General features: G+C 42.1%; 2 non-coding genes across 2 annotated transcripts; both read right to left on the reverse strand.

Moving 5' to 3' along the window:
• Positions 1 to 867: 867 nt before the first annotated feature.
• On the reverse strand, positions 868 to 938 carry trnag-gcc (transfer RNA glycine (anticodon GCC)). Its single transcript has one exon. It is a non-coding gene; the product is annotated as a tRNA-Gly (tRNA).
• Positions 939 to 2486: 1548 nt separating this feature from the next.
• Positions 2487 to 2557, reverse strand: trnag-gcc (transfer RNA glycine (anticodon GCC)). Its single transcript has one exon. It is a non-coding gene; the product is annotated as a tRNA-Gly (tRNA).
• Positions 2558 to 16956: the final 14399 nt, after the last annotated feature.

Here is a 16956-nt window from a genome sequence, read left to right on the forward strand (position 1 = left end):
CTTAAATGACCCCAATGACTCTGCTTCCACCACCACAGCTGGCAACCCATTCCATGCATTCGCAACTCTCTGCGTAAAGATCCTACGCAACCCTCAACGTCTCCTTGATACTTTCCTCCTAATATCTTCAAACTATGACTCCGGCTATTGACTCTGTCTGTGCCACTCATTATTCAAAGATATTGAATGCGAGAACATCAATGACGCTCTGTTGTGAAGAACTGAGTAGGTTTACAATCTTTGTTTATCCACTGGTTGGAGTCACATCTAGCACAAAGAAAGACGATTGCGTTCGTCAGAGGGCATTGGCTTTCTGGATTTGAACCTTCTATGGTCTGCTTCAGTATCTGAGGAGTTGTCAGTGGTGCTATCATTATGCAATCGTGAACAAAAATGCACACTTCTGACTATATGACAGAAGGAAGGTCACTGATGAAGCAGCAGAAGATGTTTGGATATATGACAGTACCCTTCCTGATGAAGGACTCCTGCCCGAGAGGTCGATTTTGCTGGTCCTCGGATGCTGCCTGCCCCGCAGTGCTTTTCCAGCACCACTCTAATCTCATTCGGCGTATGCAGTCTGGCCCATCATTCTGGGATCACGGCCGGTCATCTCACTATGTCGATTTTACTTAATGCCATTAGTTTCCAGAAACCTATGGATTCCGTCATGAAAATGCTCAAAAATGGAGCCTGCAGCGCAGTGTGGGGCGGAGATTTCTATCCGATCCCACACGAGGAGTGAACACATGTCTGTTAACCGCGCGCGCAGCAGGACATCGGTGAGTCTGCAGCCAGGCGAAACAGACTTTGCATCGGGCTGAACTCGGTTATGCCGTGCAGCATTCGAAATAAAGGGAGCGGCAATGCATTGGCCGGGAATCGAACCCGGGCCTCCCGCGTGGCAGGCGAGAATTCTACCACTGAACCACCAATGCGCCGGCGGACAACGGGCGCGAGAACTTTACTACACTTTGAACTCCAGCAGAAAACTTCACCGGTATTGTTGATATTCTGCACAGTGGTGCAGCAAACTGACTCCAATCTCCAGCATCTGCAGCCCTGACTTTCTCCATTGTTGATATAGCGAGAAACCAAGTAGGAAAATCGCAATGAAGCGCTCTTTGTTTGACTGGTTTGATTTGATCTGAACACTGATTTTTATTTCAAAATATATGAAGTAAATAATACAACTAGGATTCGAGGCTCAAAATTATTACGTGCAAATTATAGTTTGCCTAGATGGTTCCTGACCAAGTGGAGAACGCTATTCTTAAAAAGGAAATGAGTTCTACTTGAATTATAACATTAACGTGTTACGTGCACACAATCAGCACGACTCATATTTATAAACACAAGAACATAGAGATGGTGATAGAAAGAGCCCACAGATCAAGCCTGCATGCCATCGTTAATGATCAACTTCACTTTCCTGCACATCCCTTGGTTTTGGAAACATACCAACTATTTCTCCAATCCAGCCTCAAATAGAACATAGAACATAGAAAAGTACAGCACAGAACAGGCCCTTTGGCCCACGATGTTGTGCCGAGGTTTCATCCTAATGTAATGTAACCTACGCAACCCTCAACTCACTGCTCTCCATGTACACGTCCAGCAGTTCCTTAAATGACCCCAATGACTCTGCTTCCACCACCACAGCTGGCAACCCATTCCATGCATTCGCAACTCACTGCGTAAAGATCCTACCTCTGACGTCTCCTTGATACTTTCCTCCTAATATCTTCAAACTATGACTCCGGCTATTGACTCTGTCTGTGCCACTCATTATTCAAAGATATTGAATGCGAGAACATCAATGACGCTCTGTTGTGAAGAACTGAGTAGGTTTACAATCTTTGTTTATCCACTGGTTGGAGTCACATCTAGCACAAAGAAAGACGATTGCGTTCGTCAGAGGGCATTGGCTTTCTGGATTTGAACCTTCTATGGTCTGCTTCAGTATCTGAGGAGTTGTCAGTGGTGCTATCATTATGCAATCGTGAACAAAAATGCACACTTCTGACTATATGACAGAAGGAAGGTCACTGATGAAGCAGCAGAAGATGTTTGGATATATGACAGTACCCTTCCTGATGAAGGACTCCTGCCCGAGAAGTCGATTTTGCTGGTCCTCGGATGTTGCCTGCCCCGCAGTGCTTTTCCAGCACCACTCTAATCTCATTCGGCGTATGCAGCCTGGCCCATCATTCTGGGATCACGGCCGGTCATCTCACTATGTCGATTTTACTTAATGCCATTAGTTTCCAGAAACCTATGGATTCCGTCATGAAAATGCTCAAAAATGGAGCCTGCAGCGCAGTGTGGGGCGGAGATTTCTATCCGATCCCACACGAGGAGTGAACACATGTCTGTTAACCGCGCGCGCAGCAGGACATCGGTGAGTCTGCAGCCAGGCGAAACAGACTTTGCATCGGGCTGAACTCGGTTATGCCGCGCAGCATTCGAAATAAAGGGAGTGGCAATGCATTGGCCGGGAATCGAACCCGGGCCTCCCGCGTGGCAGGCGAGAATTCTACCACTGAACCACCAATGCGCCGGCGGACAACGTGCGCGAGAACTTTACTACACTTTGAACTCCAGCAGAAAACTTAACCGGTATTGTTGATATTCTGCACAGTGGTGCAGCAAACTGACTCCAATCTCCAGCATCTGCAGCCCTGACTTTCTCCATTGCTGATATAGCGAGAAACCAAGTAGGAAAATCGCAATGAAGCGCTCTTTGTTTGACTGGTTTGATTTGATCTGAACACTGATTTTTATTTCAAAATATATAAAGTAAATAATACAACTAGGATTCGAGGCTCAAAATTATTACGTGCAAATTATAGTTTGCCTAGATGGTTCCTGACCAAGTGGAGAACGCTATTCTTAAAAAGGAAATGAGTTCTACTTGAATTATAACATTAACGTGTTACGTGCACACAATCAGCACAACTCATATTTATAAACACAAGAACATAGAGATGGTGATAGAAAGAGCCCACAGATCAAGCCTGCATGCCATCGTTAATGATCAACTTCACTTTCCTGCACATCCCTTGGTTTTGGAAACATACCAACTATTTCTCCAATCCAGCCTCAAATAGAACATTGAACATAGAAAAGTACAGCACAGAACAGGCCCTTTGGCCCACGATGTTGTGCCGAGGTTTCATCCTAATGTAATGTAACCTACGCAACCCTCAACGTCTCCTTGATACTTTCCTCCTAATATCTTCAAACTATGACTCCGGCTATTGACTCTGTCTGTGCCACTCATTATTCAAAGATATTGAATGCGAGAACATCAATGACGCTCTGTTGTGAAGAACTGAGTAGGTTTACAATCTTTGTTTATCCACTGTTTGGAGTCACATCTAGCACAAAGAAAGACGATTGCGTTCGTCAGAGGGCATTGGCTTTCTGGATTTGAACCTAGTATGGTCTGCTTCAGTATCTGAGGAGTTGTCAGTGGTGCTATCATTATGCAATCGTGAACAAAAATGCACACTTCTGACTATATGACAGAAGGAAGGTCACTGATGAAGCAGCAGAAAATGTTTGGATACATGATAGTACCCTTCCTGATGAAGGACTCCTGCCCGAGAGGTCGATTTTGCTGGTCCTCGGATGCTGCCTGCCCCGCAGTGCTTTTCCAGCACCACTCTAATCTCATTCGGCGTATGCAGTCTGGCCCATCATTCTGGGATCACGGCCGGTCATCTCACTATGTCGATTTTACTTAATGCCATTAGTTTCCAGAAACCTATGGATTCCGTCATGAAAATGCTCAAAAATGGAGCCTGCAGCGCAGTGTGGGGCGGAGATTTCTATCCGATCCCACACGAGGAGTGAACACATGTCTGTTAACCGCGCGCGCAGCAGGACATCGGTGAGTCTGCAGCCAGGCGAAACAGACTTTGCATCGGGCTGAACTCGGTTATGCCGTGCAGCATTCGAAATAAAGGGAGCGGCAATGCATTGGCTGGGAACCGAACCCGGGCCTCCCGCGTGGCAGGCGAGAATTCTACCACTGAACCACCAATGCGCCGGCGGACAAAGTGCGCGAGAACTTTACTACACTTTGAACTCCAGCAGAAAACTTTACCGGTATTGTTGATATTCTGCACAGTGGTACAGCAAACTGACTCCAATCTCCAGCATCTGCAGCCCTGACTTTCTCCATTGCTGATATAGCGAGAAACCAAGTAGGAAAATCGCAATGAAGCGCTCTTTGTTTGACTGGTTTGATTTGATCTGAACACTGATTTTTATTTCAAAATATATAAAGTAAATAATACAACTAGGATTCGAGGCTCAAAATTATTACGTGCAAATTATAGTTTGCCTAGATGGTTCCTGACCAAGTGGAGAACGCTATTCTTAAAAAGGAAATGAGTTCTACTTGAATTATAACATTAACGTGTTACGTGCACACAATCAGCACAACTCATATTTATAAACTCAAGAACATAGAGATGGTGATAGAAATAGCCCACAGATCAAGCCTGCGAGAATTCTACCGGTCATCTCACGGCCGGTCATCTCACTGTGTCGATTTTACTTAATGCCTTTAGTTCCAGAAGCCTATGGATTCCGTCATGAAAATGCTCAAAAATGGAGCCTGCAGTGCAGTGTGGGGCGGAGATTTCTATCCGATCCAACACGCTGTGTGAACACATTCTGTTCACCGCGCAGCAGGACATTGGTGAATCTGCACCCAGGCGAAACAGATATTGCATCTGGCTGATCTCTGCTCTGCTTTGCTCTGCTGCTTCTGTCAATGTTTGAGCAGGATTTAGCGAGTTTTTAGTGCATACATACTTGTATTCCATTTTTAAAGTTGTTCATTCTCCCAATGTGGCTCTATGAAATGGGCATAAGCTAAATAAAAGCCTTTTTCATTTGTCCTGGAATTAACATTTAGTTTGTTATTTCTACAGGTTTTAATTCCCTGTAGTGTATTGCTTTGTCAAGTGAGGCTAAGCAGTCTCACATGATGTTCAAGTCTTCCAGCCTACATAGATGTATTGTGTATTATAAGTAAGCCAAAGTCGTCACGAAACACTAATCCCTTAATTCGTCCTGCAGCTAAATGGGTCATTGTTGCTTCTATGTTGCTCCCACATGCCCTGCAGTTTCCCCCACCGCACATTAGTTGTTTTCTTTAATTTACATTCAATGCATTTTTACGCATTTCTTTGAAATTTGCTTCTGTTGGTGGATGAGTCATCGCATTGCAGATGTTTAAAATTATATCTGTCCATGGCATATGGATGTTACTGGTAAAGTCGTGTTGTAGCTCCCATCCCTGCCAAAAGGACAATGATGAGCTCATAAATAATAGATGCTAAGACCTACTGAATAATAGTCATTAAAAACATTCCAACTGCATTGTTGTCAATTAGCTTGATGCTTTTTAGTGGTTGAGGCCAAAATATTAAATGTTTTGAGGGAGTTATATGTAGTTCTTATGGCTAAAGGGATCAAAGGGTATGGGAAGAAAGCAGGAGCAAGATACTGAGTTGTCATATCGGCAATGATACATGGAATGATGGAGCAGTCTTGCAGGTCTTCATCTATTTTCCATGTTTCTATGCTTCCAGTTCCCCTGTTGCTATCCCTCCCTAATTTAAAATTCTGCCCTTCACTTGTGTTGTTTCTTCTGGTCGTCAGAGTGGAGCAGTAGCTCAGTGATTCGCTCTGCTACCTCCCTGTGCCAGGGACGCAGGTTTGATTCCATCTTGTGGTGGCATTCCTTCTGTATCTGTGTGGGCTGATTCTGGCTGCTCTTGTTTCATCCCACAGTTCAAAGGTGTGCAGGCTAGGTGAATTGGCCACGCTAATTTGCCCAAAGTGTACAGGTTTGGTGGATTAGCCATGGGAAATGCAGATTTGCGGTGGGAGGGTCAGTGTGTTTCTGATGGGCTGAATGGCCTACTTCCATGCTGTGGAGAGTCTATGATTCTCATTCTCCCTTCCAAAATGACCCACTTACCAACTCCGAGTATTAAATTTCCTCTGCCCTGCGTTTACTCACTTCACGAACTTGTCTACATATTGTACTTACTGTGTGTTTTGAACTCTTTCAGAAAGAATTTTTTTCGGAAGAGAATGCTTTTTTTTCGGAATACTTTTTTATCCTGAATCTCAGCAGTTTCCTAAACAATGCAGAACATTTATAATGCCAACCATTTAATGTTTACAGAGTACGTGATCATCATCAAGTACTGTCATTCGCTGAAGATGCACTGTGTACTGGCAAATTCAAAGCCCCTTTACAGTACATAGTATGGAGACAAATGATAGACACCATTAAGCCAGGTAAAACTGATTTTACTTTGCATCATATACAAATTCAGGTGAGAAGAGTATTCTCTGATACCTGGATTCAATTAGTTTGTTGGTTAAGCCATGCATTTCACGATTGTCGTATATTGTGGTATTGGCTGTTTGCAAGTGGCTGAATCATTCAGCTCTACGTATCAAACTAATACAGACCCGTGTAATAATGTTTGTACACAGGCTTCATTGCCTAAAGAGCTGATTTGCAATACTGTCATATACTTGTATTGTGTAACTCTATGTTATCCCTTCCAAAAACTATCCTCACTCTCAAATTTATTTAAAGCTCTACTTATTCAATTCACTGTGCAGTAGCTATTTAACGGTGCAGATGGAGTGTGGGGATGTAAATCCAGTGAGTGCCCAGGAGCATTAAAGAGATTTCATTCACAGCACTCCCTTCCACCGTCACATGGAAATTATTGTAATACATAGAAAAATATATATTTTTCTCTCATACTGAATAACCGAAAACTCGCTATAGGAAAATACATTTGAAATATCGTCACTTTTCTAATTAACTTTTGAACTTGAAATAAACACTGTGCTCATACAAATATCATCAAACCCTGATATTCTAGTATATAGGGCTTTTTCCAGACAGTTTGTATACTTGTCTTTTTCAACTGACACTCTGATCCCACATAGCCGATTGCAGCCCTGAATACATTCAAACGTACTTCTATCCAAATGAATGGGTTCTGAGATTGTGACTGCAAAGTTAGCTTATCCATCTTAATCTGAAACTCTTTTTCCTAATGTTTTCACCTCCTGAGTATATTTTCAATATTCACTTGATTGCTATTCAATCCTGCACCCCTGGCAGAAGGAAATGCTGCCTTTGGGGGCCTCTTGAGCTGGCTAGAAAATACCCCTGGGACCCTTTCAGCCTCTATAGCAAAGCATCTCCAAGACTATTATGATGCATTGGCCAAAGGATACTCGAGAAGCTTGATGATGAGTAACCCACATGATTGGTATCATATCTAGAAACTTTTACTCCCTCTACCACTGATGCACAATAGCAGCATTGCAGACATTTAACATATAATGCAGAAATTTACAGCAGCTCCTTAGGCAGCACCTTCTAAGCAACAGCCATTGCTATATAGAAGGACCATGATATCAGACACTTGGGAACATTAACATCTAGAAGCTCCCTTCAAAGCCATTCGTTACCTTGGCTTGGAAGCATTCAGAATTTTTCTGACGCCAGATTGCCAAGAAGCACAGAGGTAGCTGGTCAAAGTCCATTTGCTGAAGACAGAATTAAAGACTAATTTCTGGAAGTTAGCATCGAGGCCACTAAATGAAATAAATCTTTGCAGAGTGTATGTGGTGAATATTTTGTTGTATTTCGATGTGTTTATGTATTAACATGATTGCACTAAATCTAATCTGGGGCATTGTCTCATGTTTGGTCTTTGATTTTCAATCAAAGGTGGTTTAGGGAAATGAGTGTTTGTGCTCATTTGGATTTTTTTTTGTAACATTGGCTGGCATCTCAAAACCTACAACTGTCTTCTCGTGACTCATGCATTTCTGCACACACATCCATCTATCTCCCTCTCATTCACCATCCCACCTGAAAACATCCATTGCCTCATTTCCCAACTCGCCCTGCCTCAAAACTTAAACCACCGCCCGCTCACTCACAACAGTCCATCCCGTCCTCTCCCTGGCTCTTGTACCTCAAATGATTCAGCAATACATCCTAGAAATTCAGTTGGCCATATAAAGTATGTATGAGTGAATAAATCACAACATCAAAGAAACTACTGACTGTTGTATTTTAACCTCCTGCAGCTCCAGCCACTCTGACTCTGGATCCGAACACAACGAATTCCCGACTCATCCTGTCTGAGGACGGGACAAGTGTGAGGCTCGGAGACAAAAAAACAATCAATTCCTGATGCCCCAAGGAGGTTTGATCTCTGGGGTTGTGTCCTGGGAATGGAAGGATTCACTTCAGGAAGACATTACTGGGAAGTGAAGGTGGGACACAACAGTTGGTGGAGTCTGGGAGTGGCTCAAGAGTCTGTGAATACGAAAGGGAAAATTGAACAGAGGCCAGAGTTTGGATACTGGAGTATTGGACTGGAATTTGGAAATGCTTATTTTGCTTTCACCTCACCCTCAAATACATCCTTAAGTCTGACTGTGAATCCCCAGAGGATCGGGGTTTATCTGGACTATGAGAGTAGACAGGTGTCATTTTACAATGCGGACAACATGTCTTATCTGCACACGTTCACCCACATTTTCACTGAGGTGGTCTATCCTTTCTTCAATCTAGGATGGTATGATGCTGGCAAACACCCCGCCCCGCTGACAATCTGTGGGTTAAAGGACACGAACAAATTCATCCCATAATATAACACAGTCCCTCTGCCTCCTGCCAGCTGTAAGCTGATGGGGGTCCGTCTCAACCACAGGTAGAGAGAGAAGCCAGGTCAACATTCTGGGAATAAGCACTGTATCGGAAATTGGAACTGAAAGATCGACAACAGCTCTTGCAGAGCTAGGAAATTAAGAAGGGGGGAACAAAGAAATGTGTTGTAAAGAGACACTTATTGAGTGGAATGCGTTGTGAGCTTCAGGAACCGAAGGATCTTCCTGCCTGAAATGTTCCTCTACGGGTGGAAGGTGGCACTACATCCTGTTGTTTGAGATGAGTTTGTGCAACATCGTTCACGTTGTTCTGACTTATTCCTTCACTGAATGTGGTTGTCACTAGCAAGGTCAGCATAACTTAGTAAGGTGCTGGCAAGCAGCCTTGATGAACTGCTGCAGTCTTTGTGGTGGAGGGGCACCCACACTCCTGATTGGTAGGGCAGCTATTGATGTTATCCAGTGTTAGTGAAGGTGTGGAGATGTAGTTCCAGATAGGGATAGTGTGTATCTTGGAAGGGACATTACAAAGGTGATCCCAAGAATTTACTGCCTTTGTCCTACACGTGGCAGTATGTGGTTTGAAAGATTCTGTTGAAGATTTCATAAGTTGGCTAAGTGCATGATACAGTTTGTTAATTCACCAGACACAGTGGCTTGCTGACAGAGTAAGTGATATTTGCTTGGTGAATTGAGCATTCACTTTCTCATGAATAATATTAAGTTTCTTGATATTCAGGCACGTGGAGCATTTCCTATGATGCCTCTTACTTGGCTTCTTGTTATGAAGGAGCCAGTGATGGACTGGGGTGGAACAAGTTAAAAATCACATACCACCGGGTTATAATCCAACAAGTTATCTTGAGAATGTGACTTAAAAGACGTTCTGGAATTTACATATTAATGCCCAAAAACCTGGAACACCTTCTAAAAGATGAAAGACTTAACAACAATCTAGGTTTGTTCAATATATATAATTTCAGTTGCATGACACTGCAATTTTTTCCAATGAATTCTGTGTCTTACGGTGCTGCTCCACAGCTACCTGATGAAGGAGCATTGCTCTGAAAGCTAGTGCTTCCAAGTAAACCTGTTGGACTATAACCTGGCGTTGTCTGATTTTTAACTTTGGCTTCTTGTGAATAGAGTTTGAGATGTCACAAGGCTGAGTTATTCACTTGCAGGATTCCCAGCCTCTGAGCTAGTAAATCATAAAATAATGAATTCACTTTCTTTTTTTTTAAAGTGAGGAATCGTTCCTTTATCAAATCCAATAAACATTTTTTAAAATTTGTGTTTGTTTTATTTTTACACCTTTTTAAACTTTCAATCCTTTTCTAATCCGTCCTGAGTTTATTGCATGATTCAAAGAATCCAAAATTCACCCTGGTAATTCAGTTGTCCTTAGATATAGGAGAAAATGAGGACTGCAGATGCTGGAGCTCAGAGTCAAGAGTGTGTTGCTGGAAAAGCTCAGCAGGTCAGGCAGCATCCAAGGAGCAGAAGAATCGATGTTTCGGGCATAAGCCCTTCCCGATGAAGGGCATATCTTGAAACAATGATTCTCCTGCTCCTCGGGTGCTGCCTGACCTGCTGTGCTTTTCCAGCAACACACTCTCGACCACCTAGACATGGTCAGCAAAAAGGCCGCATGAATGACCATTTGTTTCAGATGAGAAACCTCACACGATCATAGAATCGTATCTTGCTTTGAATGTCAATACTTCCATTTGATAGCAAGCCGTATTGCCAAAGAGGTGGCCACATAGCATGGAAAGTGATCATTCTCAGAAACCTGCCTGTGTTAAAGTTTTGTGCTTTATAACTTCAGCTTGGTAAATCTTCACCCTTTCATATAATATCTCCTGATGACACCATAATCATACATGTATAAGCAATAACCTGGTGTGAAGATATTAGCTATTCAATATCAAAAGTCATAGGATCAGAAAAAAGCTCTTTGGCCCATCACACCCATGTCAGTCAAAAACATTCAATTAACTAATCCAATGCTATTTTAAAACTCTTGGCCCATAGCCTTGTATGCCTTGGCATTACAAGTGCACATTTAAATGCTTGTTTCAATGTTATGCAAGTTTCTGTTACTACCACCACTGAGGCAGTGAGTTGCAGCTTCGCACCATCCTCCAGCTAAAAATGTATTTTTTCTCACATCCCTTTAAATGTCTCACGCATTATCTGAAATCTATGTCATCTGATCGCAGATCCTTTCATTGACAGGTAAATGTCTTCCTGTCTATCCTATCTATGCCTCTCATAACTTGATACATCTCAATCATGTGACCTCTTAATCTCCTCTGCTCTAACAAAAACAACTCCAGTCTGTCCAATCTCTCTTCGTAGCTAAAACTCTCTAGCCCAGGCAACGTCCTGGTAAGTCTCCTTTACACCTTCTCCTGTGCAATCACATCCCCCCTTGAATTTGAATTCCAGAACTGCACACAATATTCGAGCTGTGGCCTTACAGCTTTATACATTTCCAGCAAAGTCTCCCTGCTCTTAAACTGTATGCCTTGCCTAATAACGGCACACACACCAAATGCCTTCTCAACCACTTGATCTACCTGTCCTGAACCTAATGGGACTGACATGCATGCACTAAAACGGCTCTCTGATCCTCAGTGCTTCCCAGGGTCCTACTGTTCATCATGCGAAAAATTTACTTAGTGAAACAATAGCCACCAAATATATCTTCATGCTAGTCTTACATTGCCAATCAATCTTAGGTATAAATTGACACATTTCTCTGTCCTACTTGTAGCTCCGACCTCTGAATAGCAAGGCTCAGTTCAAGTCCTATGTACTCAAGAGGTATGTAATAATATTTCTAAAAAGATTGGTTACAAAATATTTGCAATATCTTGTCGAATATGACTTAGTATTTCGCCCTTGGCACGGGCTCTGTCTTTATTCTGGCACATTCCATTGCACAGCGCATGCTCATAATCAGTGGTGTTCCCACAACTCTGCTTCAGATCGGACATAATCAATATTTGATCTTTTTCTTCAGAAATGGCAGTTAACTCCAAATGTTGTTTTATGTCAATTCGTATTGGTACTTGAGGTAGGCATTAAAATTGTGAAACTGCACCTTTTCATTACAACATTTCTTTTGCCTACCATTACATCTTAACAGCTTTCCGCTAAGTCAATGTGGCGGCCTTTGGTATGGAGTTATAAGGTCCACTTGTCTATTTATCTGATATGAGAGCCAGTGGTGTAAAGAACTATTCATTATTTTGGGGTTCATCTTCATCAGTGTTCAACTAATATATGGCTAACAACATCGCACACATAGAATTCCTACAGTGCAGAAAGCCCATCGATTCTGAATCAAGTGCATCCCACCCCGCCACACTATACCTTTGATTCTGCATTTTCAATCACTAAATCACCTAGCCTGTGCACCTCTATGGGGCAATTTAGCATGGGCAATCCACCTAACCTGCACATCTTTAGACTGTGTGGAGGAAATCGGAGCACCTGGTGTGAACATGTTCCACATAGGCAGTAATGCAAGGCTGGAATTGATCTCAGGTTCCTGGCACTATGAGGATTTTTGTCACCGTGCTGTCCCAGCCCTGCAAAAAATTTCATTGAAACAGGCAATTATCAGTGTTTTGTCTGGAAGGGCTACGCCAACAAGCATGGACATTTGTGGTATCTACAGTTGCAAACTTAGTTAATTCAAGATACGTTATACAAGAATAGAGTGCAATGGCCATGGAATCTTAACTGACTAGCCATAATAACAATATTGTGGTTCCAGGAGTTCGTCAGAAGATATGAATTCTGTAGCGAGTAACCCACGTCCAGACTCCCCTATGCCTGTCAGCAAGGCACATGTCAAAAGTGTGATGGATTACTCCATGCTTGCCTGAATAAGAGCAGCTCCAACAACACTCAGCAAGTTCAATCACATGCACAGCAAATCAACTACCCCATCTTCCACAAGCAACACTCAATCCTTTCACCATGCAGTAGCAGCGGTGAATGGCACCCCAAGATGCATTATGGTAAATCACCAAGGCTCATCAGACAGCATTTTCCAAATGCAAAATCGATACCATCTGGAAAGACAGACCAGCAGGTACATGGAACTATCATGAACTTGCAGTTCTGTCCCGTTTGAACACCATACTGCCTTGGAAGTATACTATCGTTCCTTTATTGTCATTGGGGTAAAACTCAGAACTGCATCCCAATCAGTACTGTGGATATACCTACAGCTTCGTTAAAGAAGACAACTCACAACCGCACTTCTAAGGCAACTAAGGACGCGAGTAAGTGCTGGCTAGCCACCAATGTTCAGATCCAATGAGGAATTTTTAAAATAAATTTTCTTCCTAATGGTATTGTTGGTGTCCGTACATTCCATGAACTGCAATATTTCAAGAAGGCTGCTCACTGCCCCAACTTTCGAATAGGCAATAAATGCTGACCTAGCCAGCGACATCTCCATCCCATGAAGGGATAAAAGCAAATCTTGCTAAATGTATTCCAAACTTTTGACACAATGCTGCAACGGCGATCTAACTAAACATTTAGAAACATTTCACACAATTTCCTGGCTTTTATGATCGATGTCATTGTTTATAAATCTAAAGTCACTCTATATACTGTAATATATTATCATACATTATCAACTTGTCCAGACATCTTCAAATATGTTTATACACATTATTTATTGTCATATTTATTAAAGTTTTGAATGCTTGTCTTGCCTTTATATGCGTTTTTTTAAATCCCTTTTTCTTTTCTTTCTTGCTTTTACTTGGCCAGGTAGATCTCATTCTTTCCAGCTGACACCTTGTGCAGCTTTTCCATTATCAAGGATTGTTGGCATTTGTTCTATCTGTGTCACATCAAATTGGTATCATTTAATTCATATTGTCTCTCCTCATCACAGTGACTAAAATATGCAACTTCACAGGTATATATGTTAAATTGTACCTAGCATTTGTGTCTCACCGGTCTATCAATGTCCCTCTAAAGTCAGTTACTGTCTTTCACACTAGTTACATTTGCAAACGTGTGTCATCTACAACTTTTGAAATGAAGCCCTTCATACCCAAAACAAATGAAATTAAGGTACAAATCAACCAATATCAAATTGAATATCAGATGAGGTTTAATTCGTAAAATGATCTTGTGTTAGCCTAAAATGTGATACCGCAATCTGTGAGCTGTGCAAATTAATGGGGCACATTGTCAAGAATTGGGCATGAGGAGGAGGACTGATGTAGATGAGGAAGACTAAGTGGGCAAGGAGCAAGGATGAGCAAAATGAACAATGATATTTAAGGCGGGAATAGAAAGAAAGCAGAGAAACTTGAAAGGGTTCAGAAAAGACTTCAGGGGTCAGGAGTTGGCGGGTTTGGAGGATTTGAGCTATAGGGAGAGATTGAATAGGCTGGGGCTGTTTTCCCTGGAGCATCGGAGACTGAGGGGTGACATTAGAGAGGTTTATAAAAGCATGAAGGGTATGGATAGGATAAGTAGACAAGCTCTTTTCCCTGAGGTGGGGGAGTCCAGAACTAGAGGGCACCGGTTTAGGCTGACAGGAGAAAGACATTAAAGGGACCTAAGGGGCAACTTTTTCACACTGAGGGTAGTGCATGTACAGAATGAGCTGCCAAAGAAAGTGGTGGATGCTGATACAATTGCAGCATTTAAAAGTATCTGGATGTGTATATGAATAGCAAAGATTTAGAAGGATATGGGCCAATTGCTCGCAAATGGGACTAGATTAGGTTAGGATATCTGGTCGGCGTGGATGTGTTGGACTGAAGGATCAGCTTCCGTGCTGTAAATTTCTATGACTCTATGACTATGAATGAAGGAATGGATAAGGAAAAGAAGTGCGCCTGTGGAGGATAGGATTAGAGTATGAGGGCTGTTAGTTATCTGGAGGTGGAGGAGAGGAGATGGACCTGAGCAGGTTAAGTAATGCAAGGTGGGGAAATGGATGAGGGTGAAGAGGAGACAGAAAATTTGAAGCATAGGCGAGGCAGAATGGGGATGAGTGCTAAGAAGTCAATGGGAATTAGGAAGGGGTACAGTATCACAGAGTGCTTTGGAATGGGAAAGACATCCACTTCGATGTTGGACAAGGAGGAAAAGAGAATAAAAGCAAGAGGATAAGGAATTGTGAGCAGGAAGAGGAAGAAATAGATGAGAGTTTGGGGAAGGCTGAAAGGTATACACAGAGGAGAGGATGAGGTTGAGAATAGACGTGGAATTACAGAAAGGAGAAGCATGAAACTGGGAGTGACAGGTTGTTGAAGGACTGCAATGTACCCTTGATTTGATTGGATGTGGTGGTGGATGGGCGGTTAAGGATATATTCACGTGGGCATGAGATGTGTCCCCGAATTGTTGATGACATAGTAACTAGTTGTGCTGGAGGCTGTCAAAACTTTTAATGAATTATCATAAAATTGTAATTTTATCGAATCATAAAATTGTTACATTACAGAAATAGGGGATTTTGTCATCGTGCCCAGCTGGCTTTCTGGTGGAACAGATTTCTAAGTGCCAATCAACCGCCTTTCAGTGAAGCACTGCATGCATTTCCTTTCAAATATTATTGCGATTCCCTGTTGCCTCAAATGAATCTGTTTGCAGTAAAATCTCAGGTAGTGCATTTTAATTCCCAGCACTAGCAGCATGGAAAGGATTTTCTTCATGTCGCTCGTGATTTTGTTTTGCCGATTACCTGAAATCTATGTCCTTTGATGTTTAGTCGTCCCCTCAGTAAAAGCATTTATCCCTATCCATTCTGTCTCATGGTTTTGACTAACTGTCAAATCCTCTCATTTTTCTGCAAGGAGAACATTCCTAACCTCTCCAATCTATATATATAATTGGAGTTTCAAAAGAGTTTCTGTAAAACATAAGAGCGAGGTATAAGTGCCATAGGTCCATTCGAGCATCCTTCAAAATTCAATAGTCATTGTTGATGTGGTTGTCGCCCCAATCATACTTTCAAAAATATATTTAAATTGACCATGGATAAATTTAAAGATCCAATCTCCACTATCTAATGAGGAAAAAATTCAACAATGTAATGCCCATTTGCGAGAAATAACTGGGGTTGAGTTGATTCATCTCTAACACCGTGATGTAGCGGCACTTTGCGCCTGTAGAGAAATATTACAGACAGGAACATACCCGGGTTCCTGCACTTTACAGCTCATTTAATCTTGCAAAACACTGTCGACAATTGAACTTCTGTTCTCGTTGCTTTCTTTGTCGATCTAACGGCCTCTTAGTCTAGGTGCCGTGTGCACAGCCGGAATTTTAAGTTGACTTCCTTCTCCACCGGTCTACCTGGGATTCGTGATTTTTAAAATCATTTTATTGCTCCGACTGCAGAAATTATTAATGATTTTTAAGTTTATTGGGTATTAGTTTCCCAAATGTTTAATGCCATAGCAGTGGAATAAAGTCAAGAAGCTGTTTTACAGTTAGAACTTCTCTCAGTAAGAAATCCAGCTTCCTTATATCCCTAACAAAAAACAGACATTGTTGGTGAAACTCAGCAGGTTTGACAGATCTGCAGGCTGGAAAGATTTTGATGAACTAACAGCAGACCCGAAATGCTAGCTTTGTTTTCTTCTCACTTAATTTCCTAACCTGCTAAGTTCAACTAGAAATTCCTGGGATTTAAAAAAAATCAGATCTCCAGCATTGTTCTTTTTATTAATTCCATACATTGAGTGATTTCACAGGAAAGTCGTGCGCGATTGGCCTTGATTTTCTGAAACGAGATCACATGTAGACGACGTGATTACTCTACATTCCTGTCAACCGCAAGAAACCTTCCATTTTTTTTTCCCCATCAAGAACATGTCTTATGCATATGACGGATGGCTGCTTTCAATACCTGCCAACGGACTAACGTTCAGACTCTCTGAGACAAAAAAAGTCCCAACGGTTTCGTTTTATGAGTGCAATTCATCACTTAAACAGAGACCCCTAGTTCCAGAATCTTCTAAAAGAGGAAACTCACTCTACATATCCAACATGTCAAGACCCCTCGGGATCATGTTAGATAGTGGGAGGTGATGATGTAGTGATCGCTAGATTAGTGATCCAGAGACCCATGTTGAGGATTCAACTCCGTCCATAACAAACAGTGGAATTGGAATTCAAAACAATCTCGAATTGAAAATCTAATAATTACACTGAAAA

The sequence above is a fragment of the Chiloscyllium plagiosum genome, unplaced genomic scaffold (genome assembly GCF_037043375.1).
Source record: "Chiloscyllium plagiosum isolate Xiang-an unplaced genomic scaffold, Cpla_swu_hap1 HiC_scaffold_35, whole genome shotgun sequence".
Classification (NCBI taxonomy): Eukaryota; Metazoa; Chordata; class Chondrichthyes; order Orectolobiformes; family Hemiscylliidae; genus Chiloscyllium; species Chiloscyllium plagiosum.